Genomic DNA, 15,073 nt, shown 5'->3' with positions numbered 1-15,073 from the left:
CATCTTCACAGTCAAGAGTTTCTTCTTAACATCTAATCAAAACCTACCCTCATTCAGTTTAAAGCCATTACCCCTTGTCCTTATCACTACATGTCCTTGTGAAAAGTTCCTCTCCAGCTCTTGTAGCTCCCTTTAGGTACCTTCCCCTTTAGGAAGATGCTGTAAGATCACCCCAGAGCCTTCTCTCCAGGCTGAACAGCCCAACTCTCTCAGCTTGTCYTCATGGCAGAGATGCTCCAGCCCTCTGATCATCTTCTCAGCCTCCTCTGGGCTGGCTGTGGCAAGCTGATGTCCTTCCCGTGTCAGGGACCCCAGGGCTGGATGCAGTGCTGCAGGCAGGGTTCATGAGAGCAGAGCAGAGAGGCAGAACCCCTCGCTCACCCTGCTGGTCACGCTGTGTTTGATGCAGCCCGGGACACAGGCGGCTTCTTGGGCTGCAAATGCACTTTGCCACCTCATGTCCASATTTTCTTTGGATCCTGGTGATTGCCCTGACCCAGGTGCAGCACCTCTGTTGAACMTCATGAGGTTCCCATGGYCTCAGTTCTTCAGCTTTTGGWCCTTTGGCTCCKCTTYTTCCTGTCCCAGGCCTAGGTCTGAATCTGCTGCATCTGGCCAGTCTTTTTATTTCTTGTTATTTTGATTTTCATTCCTTATTCATAAAGAGCTGGTCCCTCCCTCGGGTTGCTTGAGTACAATTAAGTACAAATTCTTTTTTTGTGCCAGGTAGATCCCAAATGAATCACAGCTCAGGGGAGTTTCCCAGTGCTTCTGTGTGTTTAGAGGTTTCCTGGATTGTGCCAGTGAGGCAGATGGGTGCACTGTCCTCAGGGAGGGCTGCACCCCAGGCATTGCAGCTGACAAACTCTCCAGAGCATCTGTGCARTGTCTGAGGAGTTTAGCTGGACCCTAAGGGAAGCACAGTTCCCATTCCTGATGCTAGCTCCAACTTTCTACTGCATTTTAAGTCCATCCTTTGAGCCAAAGGGTGAGAAGGTGGAAATAAAGGTCCTGAAAAGTTACATGACCAAGCAGTATCCTGTTCACTGCTTTGATTCTTGGAAATGGTTATACACTTCTTGCTAAAATTTTTCTGGAAGAATTAGTCAGAATTAGATATCACATATGGACAATTTCAGCTCAGACAGATGAAGTTGTGCAAGGAATAATTAGCTCAAAAGCAGGTCTTCTAATATGAAATGTCCAGCCACTTTCCTAACAGGCAGCACTACTAAATTTGCTATGACTAATCCTTGGTATTGATTTTGTTGGCTGGTTGTAGAAAGACAGTTTGTCTGACTCCAGTAATTCAATTTAGTTAATTAGAATAAACAGCAATGCCATTTGTCAGGATCACTGCTTGCTTGCCTGTTTTCTTGTTTCGTGTACAGGTTCTCTGATGCTGCTCCAAGGACCATCAGACCATGGAGAAAAGGTCCCACAAACTGATACGGTCTTTTTATATCTGAAGTTGTCTCTTTGCAGTGGCTAAGACAAGAATTTAGTAACCATATTGCATGATTTTCAAGACTTCCAATGGGAACWGCTGGCAAAAATATATTTCTTTCTTGCAGACATATATTGTCTCTATCCAGCTAGGAGGGTATTTTAGCCATGGTTCTGCTGGTGCTGGGTGTCACACAGTACTAGACACTCATTCTAAGAAGACAAACTTTCAGTATTCAGTGGGTGTTTGCAGTTACTTAGTGAGTCCAAGACCATGGAGATAAACTTCAGAACAAATGAGATGGAGGGACTTAGGTTTTGTAACGTTGTCATGCTGCTTCTTAAGTGATTCTCTGCCTGGACATGGCACTGTTCTGATGCTGGGTTTAAGAGCTGTCTGTTAAAGGACATTTTAAACAGTGACAGCACAGATTTTATGCCATTCCTAATTGTTCTGTTTTTCTGTTCTGAAGACAGTGAGTATTTTTTACTGAGTATTGTCGATAAGGCTGCACTAAAGGGCTCAGTGTAGGGGCAGAGATGGAAGAGGGTATTTCTCAGCTTCTCTACAGGGAGGAGATTCAATCAAGGCATTATTTTGATGTACCTAGAAAATGGAAACTTCTTGTGTTGCTCACAAAGGGTGATGCTGATTAGGAGAGAATTGGAGCATTGAGTGCTCAGCTGAAAGGGACAAAGGAGAGGTGACCAACCCATGATGTGTCTCCACAGCGAACATTGCAATTCAAGGTCACACAAGGAGTTCTCCTGCCCCAGCTCTTCACTCCAGAACAATCTTTGATGTCACCTCCCCCTTCTCCTCCTCCAGRGATTCAGAAACCCTCCTCAGTGCCTACAGGAACCCTGCTCTGTAAAAAGGCAGGGCTAGCGAGCAGGAGAGCTGCCTTTAGGGCAGGTGGTGAATGCACAGCTCCCGTTCTGCCTTCTGCTTGGCTGCTGAGTGCTAGGAGTTGCTTGTGGAGTCAGGATTTCAGMGGCCCTGATTGTGCAAAAGGCAGCTGGGCTGGGCTGAATACTGTGGTGCAAGGCAGGGTGTAAATGCCTCTGTCCTGAACACTGCAKTTAATTTGAATGTACATGCCTGAGCAGCACTGGGACTGTTGGGATTGCCTTTGTGTCACACCACAACAGTCACAATGGCAGGGTGCCTGYAGGAGGATGAACCCCTCCCTAACCATTTCTGTGAGTCCTTCAAAGCCCAAGGTGTGCTAGGGAGTGCATTAAGTGTTCACACAAAAACCCAGGTGAGACATGCTCAAGTAATGTTTGCACCCTTTGCTGAGGTGCATTTTATTAATGAAAACACAGCACATGAGATSATTCTGGTCTCAGCCATACTAATGGGTCTAAAAGGTCTTTTGGTATTGTCCATATGGGGCTCAGATAAACCATATCTCCAGCCTTCCTTAATGAAGATTTTTTTTGAAAGTTGCTTGATGCCAGAAGCAAACCTTTCCTCACAGCTTTCTGCATCAATCAGTGGGATAATTGGTGACTGGCCATGAAAAACAAAGAAAAAAATTAGAACTAGAAGCATGATATGAGGAAAGGGATACTTTCCTGGGCACTCATGGAAACTGAGGTTGGTTTCTAGTACCCTGTGGTGTGCTTAGTCTATAGGAACCAACACACAGAGAGCTACTTGGATCAAGCTCCATGTGCTGCTGTCTTCTACTGCACCCTGTAAAGCCCAGGGAAGCTCGGAGGCACAACTGACAGCTGCTGTGGTGTGGAGGTTGTAATAAGGCAAGAGAAACACCTTCCCAGGCAGAAGAAACCTGTCCACTGGTTTGTAAGGCCAACTACTGCATATGCTGTAATTCTGTAATTCTTCTTTCTCAAAGGACCAGCCCAAAGAAGAGCCCAACAGGCTTCAGACAGGCTGTGCCTGGTTGGGCTGATCCCCAACCTGGAAAATCAAAGCTGTCTAGAAGAAACAGAGAGAAAGAAAAACTTATTCTCATCTTAACTTCCGCAGGATCTGAGCTTTCTTTGCACAGAGCTGTCAGTCCTCGGTACCTTTGGAGCTTGGGTTCAGTTTGCTCTCTGCAATAGGCTCCATTCCACAGGGTCTGAGCAGGGGTGGGGTCCAGGGCAGGATCCACCAGCAGTCCCAGAGGAAGCAGAGTACTGAATCATGCCTAGGATCCATTTGGGCAGCACAGACACTGCTGCACTGTGAGTTTGAGGATCACACAAGACACAGAGCCAGGCAGGACTGGGATGTGGATGCTGAGTGGTGAGGGATGCYATAGGCAGCAGGGACCTGTGGTGTTAGCCCAGAGCCAGGAAAACTCCTGGCTCACATGGTTCAAATTGTAACCTTTGTCTTTCTCTAAAGGAGTTTCACAGTGCATTGTTTTGTAACAAATATGCTATTTTGGTCAGATGCTAGTAAGGTGAAATATGAGTCAGCACACACTTAAAAAGCAGGTTTACTTTTCTGAAACTCTCCAGTGCTACCATGAAGTCCAGTATGAAATATTAAGACTCTGCTCAAATAATGTCATTCTGGAAACAGTACCAAAACATCTTGACCACCCAATAAGCTTCCTCAAACCAAGGTCACCTCATTCCTCTTTTTTTTTTTTTTTTTTTTTTTTTTTTTTTCGTGACTTCTAGAAAAAAAAAATTTTAGATACAAAAAAAAAACCTTGAAAAACTCTTCCCAGGTTACCTAAACTCCCATGCATAAGGAACAAGGAACAAAATAAACTAAAAGCAATGTTGAACACAGCATCTTGTATTTCTCATAATCTACAAATGACATTTTCAAGACCTTGGTGTATGGACTTCTTTCAGTGTGCAGGCGCACGAAACAGTTCTGGAATAGTTCAAGTGTGGTGGAGAGGATTGCATGAGCAAATTCCTGTAACCTTGGCAACATCTTGTCTTGAAAACCTCCTGCTTCTTCCTTTGTATGTCTTGTTTCTCTTAAATCTAGCAACTAGGTCARATCCTCCAGCTCTCTGACGTGTGAAGCTGAACGCTTCAGGTGGTTGTAGAGACACTTGTAAGAATGGCAATGAGAAAGGCTTTTTTGTGTTAGTTTTAACGAAACAAATGTACTATTGTATTCTGTGACTCACAATTAATTCACACACATCCTTGGCTGGCTTTTCCCCCCTAGTGTTTGTATCTGTACTTGCCTGTGTGAATGCATTTGAGTAGATTCATATTTGAGTACTTCTCCAAGTTAAAAACCTTTTAAGAATTTAAATATGAATGAGGAAACTCCCTTCTCAGATGTAGAATGAAGAACCATGGAAAAAACAATGAGGCACTATTTTTTTCTGGATTTTCTCTGTGTATTTCTCTATATAGAGAAACAGGCATTCTTTAGATTGATCAGATTAAAATGAAAATACAATTTGAAAATCAAGATTATGACTGCAGAAAAATGTCACTCATTTAGACTTTGTGATGTGCTTTAAAGCAAATAAAAAGTTTACTCAGCAGAGCAGGTGCCCAAATAGACATATTACATCACAAAAATATAGCCTTACAAATAGTTAAACATTATTGTTTTTTCAACCAAACCCAGTAATTCTTARCTTGATGATAAAATATGCCAATTCCCATAACCTAATTTGAATTCAAAATGCCAAATACAGTTAAACTAGAAATTTAGGCAATATTCATCCCATAATTCTAGATGAACAATTGAAGGCAAGGAACTAGATGTGGAATGGTATAAAATGCAACATAGATTTGCCATCCGCTAACAATAGATTTTGTCAGTCTAACCTAACCCAGTCTAACCTAACCCTCCTGATTTGATTAATTTTTGATGAAAGGGAAGTGAAATAGCTTCAGTCAGCCTGGACTTAACTAAAAAAAWTCCTCACTGGAAATGATTAATAGGGCTGGAATTTTGTGTGTTAATTTGGATATGATAACTTAGAAAATGTCTGATAAGCAGATAGGAAGGGTCTTGCAGTGGAGGGGAACTAACCAACAGGAGGAAAAAGAAAAATTGAATTCCTTGGGTACTGGATGTAGGACTCAAAAAATATGTTGGAGTTTGGCAGAAAAAGTAGAAACATACTGATGAGTTCTTGGTGGTAACAGCTGGGAGGTAGGAACAGCAACAGAACAAAAGGATGACCTTAAATCGTGRCATAACAAAGAAATAATGACATTACAGAGGTCAAAATTACAAGGCTGCCAAGTAGCTAAAATTCCTGCTGTAAGCTGCAGTTCATCAGCTGAAACAAAGGAAGAAGGAACAAATCTTTGTTGTTCTAAGTAAAGGTGAGAAGGTTGAGATGCACAAGGGGCCTGTGGCCSGAACAGGGAGAGCACTTCCAGCAGACACTGGAAAAGTCTGATTTACCCTCTGTGAACCACTGGTAGGATCCAACCCAAAACACAGCACACTGTTGGGATGATCTGTCCTTTCTGAAGAAGAGTAATAACACGGGGAACAAGGAGAGGAGAATCAAAAGAAAGGAAAAACCATTTTCTGTGAGCTAACCAAAGGACTTCACTGCATTTAACTGACCCAAATGCTGATACTGGAACAACTGGAAATAAACCAGGACAAGAAAAATTTCCAAGTGGMAATAAGCCCAGTGTTCCTAACCAATAGCTGATCACTGATATGAGTAAAAAATAAACTTAGATACTTGTCTCTTTATGGAAAAATGTGTGTGACATGGCTAATAGAGGCAAGAGAAAACTAGATCTGATGATCCAAGAAAACCCTTCCTCTCTTAATCAATCTCTTCACATGGTCATCCTCAGGAAAAGGAGAAGATTTTGGGCAAAAATCCATCAAATTCTCTTGTCTTTCAYATGGGCATGAAATGGGAAAAAGGGACATAGTTAATGACTGACTGAGTATTGATCTGATCAGATATCCCGTAGAGTGCTTTATTCTGGAAAACTTTCCTATTGAAATAAACCAGAACAGTTTGTTCAAAATACAGTTTCTAAGTACTGAGTTGTAAGTAGTGACGAAATACTCTTACTGTTTAATCACCATTATCAATACATTTARTAATATTAATCTGAAAATAAAACTTGTAAAATATTGAAGTGGCTATACAGAACTGTGTTATAATGTACAGACATCACAGAGGAATTCAATTGCAGAGTAGGAGCAGGTTGTGTAAGAATGAAACAATTATTTAGAAAATTTCAACTACATGATAAAAGCAGGGTCTATAAATGTCTGTTTACTTGCTGACTCTCTTCTCAGACATCTTATACTCTATATCACATGCAGGATATCCAATATAATCAAATGCAGGATATCCAGTACAGGGCATACAAGGTTGAGAGGGCCAAACAGTAAGATGGATCATGATGCCAACAGAAACATTTGCCTGCTGCAAGGGGCCTGCTGAAAAAATAAGAAGTGCTGCAGGAGAGGGATTTGCGGTTTGCATTTGGCAAAATTATCCCTGAAATCCAACTTGTTTGTGAATCTGCTGCTTGTATTCTAAAAGGTCTCTCATGAACAGCTGTATAGTTTGAAAAGTGAGGTATTGGTATCATGAAAAGAAAGGACATTTCATTTATTGAGATTTACAAGTAGCACAAAGTTCACTGTCTGCTGTTGCTGCAGTTTTCAGACTAAGCTGAGACACTTTTCAGGGACTCTGCTTTTAGATTTTTTTTTCCATGTGTTTGGAAACAAAACCAAAAGCTGCCTTGTATAACTGTGCATAAGAACTCAAATAACTGTCTGTTTGTATTTAKTTATTTCTCTTTTAAGTAGAAAATATTGCTAAATCACTGAGGCAATTATTTCACTCCTTGGTATCCATGCAATGTCTTCTACTTGATTATCAGGGTGCCATTATGGTAAAGGTTTTTCTTTTACAAGAAACAAGAAAATTATTGATGTTACTTCTGGGAATGATGATAAAATTGTTCAGTTGTGGGGGGTCATATGTGCTGGTAATTACTTTTATCTTTAGAATCAGAAATGACAATCTGAAATCAGAATATCTCATTAGTAGTAATTTTAATTTCTGACAAGTGAAGTATTCCCAAGAAAATGACAGATGTTGTCAGAAGTACAGTGAATTACATATRTCTTAAGACACTTCAAAAAGCGGCAAAACATTTTAAAAATTCCTTAATTTTCTAGAGTGACAGTGTGAACCAGTCTTTGCTAATATCCCAAATTTTTACTAGGTGAAAAAAATTTGAAGGCTCTGGGAGACTGTTAATGAAACTGTTTTAACACATTTTGATCTCTTCTTGCCTAACAGCAGCTATATATTTTTCTATATTTTTAAATTGAAGAAGAATRAAATATGTTTTAGATTCAAAAGATCAGYTATCATTTCAGTTCATACCAAAGCAGATGCAATGACATGGGTCTGAATCCAAACAGGCCTTTTTTTTTTTTATTGGAAAGTTCCAAACCAGCCTTTCAAAGAGCTAAAACTTATCTTGGGTTGGTCTGAAGTCCATATTCAGAGCAAAAACTAAACTTGGCTTCATCTGAAACCACAATTAYTTTTGAGACAAAGCTGAGCTGGAAACAAATCTAAGCTATTACAGTGACTACACCTTCCTGGCCATTATCTGTGTGTGAACATGAAGGAATAATGCATTGCCTGCTTTAGGTGACAGAAATGGAGTCTGGACTGGCAAGGGGGAAGCTGGGTCAACAGACAAAACCTGGGCAAGAAGAACTTTGATGGCACATCCAGTCATGTTTTATGTGAAAGCCTTTGAATTTGTGAGGATGAAACTTTCCTCGGGCTCTCTGCTTTTATTTCAGACATGGAGCAATGAATAAACAGTTTTCAGGACAAAACCTCCCCACAGAAATGACTGCCAAAATATCTGGTCTATGGCAAGGTGATGTTTGGTGCTCAGGGCAAAGGTGTAGCACATATTTTGARAAGCCTTCCACTGATCACAGTTTTTGCTGGTGGGGTGTCTGTCCCATCTGGTCCTGTAGTTTCCTCATCCATGCTGCATTTTACTGCATTTCTCCTTCCATTCACGGAGTTTGGGTTGTTGTATCCCTACATAAGGAATTTTGAGTACTTTATCTCAAGAATTAAGAGGCATATGCTGTAGTTTGCCATGCTTGTAACCACCAGTGGTTTTCTGGGAAASAGGTTGTGGATGCCAACTCCAGATTTGAGTGAGAATTGTCCCTGAGRGCCTCAGCAGTGATGGCTGCAGAATCATTCTTTCCATCGCCAAGACACCTGTGACCCCATGCTTGGACCATCACACCCCAGGATTTTTTTCTCCTGCCTTGTTTCAGAAAGTTTAATGTACTGTGTTTCCCCAGCCCTGATATCAATGGCTCATCCTGAGAGAGGAGTAAGGTGGAACAGATTTAAAGAGCTGAGGAGTAAACAATCTCCACTCTCTCATGAGGAAAAATACATCTTTATTGCCAGGATACCTAAGAATAAGAAACAGAGGGCAAGTCAAATCACTAAGAAATGCATTAACAAAACTCTTCAAGAAAATCAAGGGGCAAATGTTACTATTATTTCTGTGTTCAAAGCACACATTCAAGAAGGAATGCACTTGAAACTCTTGAAATTACCCAGAACCCTCAAAATGTGTGAAAGGCATTTGGTGAAGGTGGTGCACAGAGAGAGATCAAACTCATCACAACAACAGAGAAGGAAAAGGAACTCTTGAGAGTGTGGCAGAATCCTGTTTCCATTTCAAGTACTGTTTTGTCAATATGTTYGTGTTGCTGTTGTGCTCAGAAGGGCTCGCACAGGGAAAGCTCCCTGCATGCTGGGTGCTGGCCAAAGGCCATCCTTGCCCCCCACTGGACAATATAATAAGCTGACAAACTTCCCTGGGTGGGCACAGACTGGGTGGTAGACAGCAATTGCAGAAACAGCAGGTGCCCTTTTCCACATCAAAGTTTCAGCAACTGTGCAGCAAAAGACAGCTTGAAGAGGAGGGCGAAGTAGAATGAAGAGAAATTCTGTAGAAGTAATTATGTGCCAGAGCACTTGAAGGTGCTTTTAAAACTCCAGCAATGCAGTGTTGCCTGGCTGCTGTGGAGTGACAGATGATGAAACTTCCAGTGGTGTCAGCTCAGGTATGGCAGAAAACAGGGAGAAAGCAAATTCCACACAGCCTGGCTCCTGGGATCTGGGGCTCCAAAGCCTTCAAGCAGGTGCTGGGCAGAAACTCCTGGATTTGTCTGCCAGGTAGCACCATAGAAAAAGTCTTCCTACTTAAAATCCAATAAAAAATTTAAAGACTACAGTTATACTGCTYATTCCCTCTCAGCCTTTCTCACTCAGACTCGGTTTTTCTAAGCAAACAGTCAGTCAGGAAATGTATCTGTATTTCAAACAGGATTCAGTCTCTAGGTATGATCAACGACAGAAACACAGAGGATGAAGAAGCCATTCCCTGTCATCGTTCCCTGAATACTACCAGTGTTTTGGAAACTATTRGCAGTGGTACAGCAGTATTTTTTCCATCAAGAAAAGACTATTTCAAATCAGGAGAAAAGTGGCACATCTGGCAAGCTGACAGACTCGGTGTGTGTGTGTGTGTGTTTGTGTAGGCAAAATGCAATCAGTGCACAAGAGAAAAAGACGATCCCTTAACCTAGCAGCAACATTCTGAGGGCTGTAGAGAGTGTGGTATTTAATTATGCCTTGCCTGCACAAATGGTTTTTCCCCATATAATCAAATAAATCCTTTAATTTTTTCTTAAGATGTCTAGCCACTCCACCAGCAGTGCCATTTATCATCAAATATACTGGTACAGATGGAAGAGAAACTGTTTTTCAAAAGCAGATCAGAGTCAATTGTGAGATCATTTTCTGGCCATGTGCCCCTGCTTCTCTTTCTGACCTGCAGACCACCTTCCTTCTCCTCCCTGCTTTTATTTGCTCTCTAAAAGCTAGAACAACTGCTTATCTGGAAAATAGTTTAGGGTTTATTTTCATGTGGTTTGGCAAGTTATCAGTGCTCTGAAGGCAGATTGACAGCTGTCCTTGGGCTGGTCTGTGCTCTGCTGGGACCAGTCCAATGCACAGTGTGCATTTCTTGTGCAATGAGCCAAATATTTTCACCTTTTATGCATGGACAGGAGCTACCACGGGTACCAGTGGGCAGGGCAGTGGAAAGGCATTTAATGATCCTGCTTTCTCACTAGATCTTGTGCTGGCACTTTTTCATCCATTCCCAAGGTACTGTGCTTTGACTGCTGTCCCTTATTCATGCAGCTTTGACATTCACCCTCTGTAAACTTACAGAATACAAAAAAAACCCTTTACTTCCCTGTTCATAACAAGCAAATACAAAAAAAAAAAAAAAAAAAAAAAAAAAAAAAAAAGAAAGAAAGAAAAAAAAAAGAACAAAAGAAAGAACCAACCCACTGTGGAAAAAAAGTAAAAGAAAAAAAATCCACTCTGCCACTGCTGCAGGCAACAGCATCTCACAGTCCTTTTCAGAAACACACCAGGCTCCAGCTTAAGGATGACTTATTTTGTTGTCCCCACAAGTCTAACAAGAGGGCTGTTTTAAAACCTCATTGCTTTGATGTCTTGAAGCCATTATCAGACACTGATTACACGGTTACATGCCATCAAGGATGTGATGATCTATATATATCCTGTGGTCAATTCATTCTCAAGGGTATACTGTSAAAGTCTTATAATTCCATGATTGCCCCCAGCTCAGGCTTCTTCTGTCATCTATCATTTGAGCTGTAAGCTTGTTAGAGGAAAGACTATTGCGTTTGTTGGAAGCACTGTGCGTACCTCAAGAATTAAATTAATAACATGTTGCACTAGTAAAGACTGAATATAGACTTTGAAAGGCCAACGAAAATAAAATAAAATCATTAAGCAGCACAACTGGTGAATTAAATGGAAGCAAATTAGTAACTAAAGCTAACAAAAACATGGGTGATCATGTATTTACATAAGAAACACCTCAGCAGAAGAGASAGAAAAAAAGGGGTATCAGATGGGGAGACTATCAGAGTAAAGAGTCACAGAAGGACTTTTGAAAAAGAATAAACATAAAAGTGACTGTGTTTGGCTTACTGTAGCTGGCTGCCAGGTGGCCATCAACCCCCTCCATCAACAGGACAGGGTGAGAAAATGTGAAGAAACCTCATGGGTGGAGTAAAGGACAGGGACATCACTTACCAGCTGATGCCATGGGCAAAACAGACTCCACTYGGGRAAATTAAGTTAATTTATTGGCAAGTAATTGGAACATATTAGGATAGTGAAACATAAAACAAAACTAAAACCACTTTCTCTCCCCYACCTCCCCTTCTTCCCAGGCTCAACTTCACTCACTCTCCCAYGCCCTGAGTGGGTCAGGTGGACACAGAATGGGAATTCAGTCAGAAGCAATGCGTGATGAACTGATGCTCTTCCCTTATTCCTGATTTGAAAAAGTTAGTAAGAAAGGTATTGGATAATATTTTCCCACTTAGGGATTTAATTTAGAAAACACTTTTTTTTACAGTCGCTAGGAACTCCTACCTCTAGTCAACAACATTTATAAACTCAGTATTTCTAAAAGTTAGGTTAGCTGGGTTTGAAACCTGGCTGTACAGGTGTGTTGGCCATAATAAACCCTACACTTCCAGCAGTGCAACAGATTTTCTCAGATTRTGTTTTTAAACTTGATTTTACACTTTCATTAGCATATTCATTACAGCAAATAGTGTTTCCTGGATCAAGATGTTCTAGTATGGTCATATTTGTTGAAGCATTTGGGAACACATATTACTGACATGGAATTTATGAAGGGAATGAATGAAAGGCCTGAGAGAAATCAAACAGTARCATTCTATAGCTGCAGGCTACAAGAGATGGAAAGCACGGCACACATGAATAATAAAGCATTCATCAAGGCTTTCAGTTATGAGAACCAGACTGGTAAAAAATGGGACATGTTTGGGAGGGATGGAAACTCATGAAATAACTCATCCTTGTGATTCTTTCGGAACTTTTCTTGCCAGGAGTTACAACGTTTGATAATGTAAGATTAAAAAAGGATTTGAAATTARAAAAAAATCATAGATAGATAACTAACAGAAGTTGCAAACTTGAGGAATGGCAGTTGAATCTCTATCCTTCTGTATGTGCAGTAGGGCAGAAACAGTGCATTAACCCAATTACCTGTTCCCATTACTTAATCCAGTAGTATAGAGGAAAAAAAAAATTGCATTAGAAACACTTTACTTAACATTTGATGTGCATAGGAGACTCTACAATAACAATTCCCCTCCTTCCTAATGCAAACTGAAGGAACATCACAAAGAGAATGAGGGACATAATGTCACTCACCCTTGGGAATTGTGGAGTATTTATTAGCAGTTAGTCATCTAGCCAATGTTTTGTAAATGGAACCAAAATAGTTTAGAATCTTTTCTCGGTCTTTGAAGAAGCCTCTTCATAGTCTTTTGAAAGTGGGAATAAAGACTGCAAAATTATATTTGGAAATAATCAAGTTTTCAGAAGTCCCTAGGCCCTTTGATTTCAAGATCACTGGAGCAGTAGTTGTTAGCTCCATCTCCATGCATGAAAAACAAGGAGTTTCTGCTCCTCCTGCTACCAGGCTGCCCATGAACACTGACCACATGCACAAACTGGCTCTCTGAGCACACAATGAAATAAATCTCTCACCCTGTAGCTGCCAACAGTGTCTTGTGCTGGTGTTGGTCTCTCCCTCCCTGAGGGACTGAGTTGGAGCCGTTTCCTGTATGATAAGTTATGTGACACTTGATTTTAGAGAGTAGAAGGCYGCTCCTCTTGTGCCCATCCATTGAAGAGAAACACCTGCATTGAAGGCTGAACCTCCAAAGAAAGAGTTTGAGAGAAGTGCACTTAGAGATTCATGTAGAGGCCAAATCCACGCGGTGACACTGTTTACAGCTAGSCCTGGGAAGCAGAAAGGTGACAAAAAATGAATTCTTTGTTAGCCTGATTCCTGAAGAAACTAAGATAGGTCTCTTGTTGCAGGGATATGTTCACCACCACCTCCCTTCTCAGTAAATTTCAAACATGCTGTTTAGTTTTGATCAGATTTGCCAGAGTCCAGAAGGCCTCAAAGACGCTCAAAGGTATTTCCACTCATTTTGTTACTCCAGCTTGAGCKCAGACTGTACTATTTGCCAGAGGATCCATGTGAAGAGCCAAGGGAAGCTCTGCCTGTCTTCCAGGCTTCTGGTGAGTTGTGTTTCATGGCTGACTTTCAACTGCACAATTCACAGGGTCAAGTGAAGAGTCCTCTCCTCTGTCAAAGATTGTCTCCTAAGGAGATGATCTGGTATTTACTACTACAACTAAAAAAAAMCCCAACTGGCTAACAGCAGTTTTTCTCAAAATTAATATTATTTCTTTCTCTCTGGAGTGTTCCTGTTGTATTTACTGACATGGTGAAGTCATGCAATTCAGCTGCCCACAAGACAGGAATCCATTGGAAACTGGGCTCTGTCGCTTCTGGAACTAATACTTGGATTTTTTTTTTGATCAAACTAGTACTTTCTCTACAGTTGTTAGCAGGCACAATTTTAGTGTGTACTAGACATCACAGCTCTTAGTCTCACCACCACTGTTTTATCTGATGGGAAATTTATCCATTGCAACCCAGCAAAAATGTCCTCTTCTTACTTTTCTTAATGGCACAATTTGCTTATGAAAGGGACAAACAAACAAACAAAAAAACCCCAAACCCAAACCTGACAACAGAATTCATAGCTGTAATTTCGGGAGGTTTCAGCAAAATTAATGAGGTGCCATTACCAAGGGAACATGGGCTGATTTCTGCATAATTACTACTATTTGTATAACCATCAGATCCAATGTATTATTTCCACAGGCTTGAAGCAAGAACGAGGCTCCTTTGAGCTGGTGTGCATGCATAATACATTTTGGTGTCCAAGCACACCCCAGTAGGAAATGAATAGGGACCAGTTCAAAGTCACAGYGCAGCTGCCTGTTGGTTTTCTCAAGAGCGAGGCATGAAAATAAACCAGGATGTGAACTAATAGGCTGCTCATTTTACTACAATATCCCGTTGTTATTAATTGACAGCAGCTGTGTGGCAARTCGTGTGACACCCACTGCTGGAATAAAATAGCTCCGAGTGAATTGAATGTATAGGATCCTAAAACGAGACAGATACCACATGGAAAGAAAAATCACATCCCTGTCTGCTCCTATGAGGGGACTGAGTTTCTTGTTTCTTTCCAGGGAATGAGAGGCCTGTCAGCCTGACCTCARGGRAGGTSACRGAKCAGAAATCACCTTCAGTGCTGTCATATGGCARMCAGGGGGTCAGGYTGAGCCAGMATGGCTTTAGGAAAGGCAGGTCCAGCTAGATCAACCTGGTCTCCYTCCCTGCCTTCCTGCCTGATTCCAYAATTCTATAATTCCACTGTATTTTAACTATTCAGAGTAAATATTGCTGCAGATTGAAATGAAAACATCTGCTGTCATCGACACAATCATCAGCACCCCTCTCCACAGACTCAAAGCCAAGTCATTGTTGGAGTTTGTTCCTATGCTTTGAAAAAAATGTATTCACGTTTTTCACACTTCTATTAGTGCAAACAACTGCCAGATGTTTTATTCTGGCAGTGGGAATGAGAAAAACGCAACATCATCCTAAAGATGGG

The sequence above is a fragment of the Malurus melanocephalus genome, unplaced genomic scaffold (assembly GCF_030028575.1).
Source record: "Malurus melanocephalus ecotype Western Australia unplaced genomic scaffold, MMel_1.1 scaffold_239, whole genome shotgun sequence".
Lineage (NCBI taxonomy): Eukaryota > Metazoa > Chordata > Aves > Passeriformes > Maluridae > Malurus > Malurus melanocephalus.
This window is presented reverse-complemented; position numbering follows the sequence as displayed.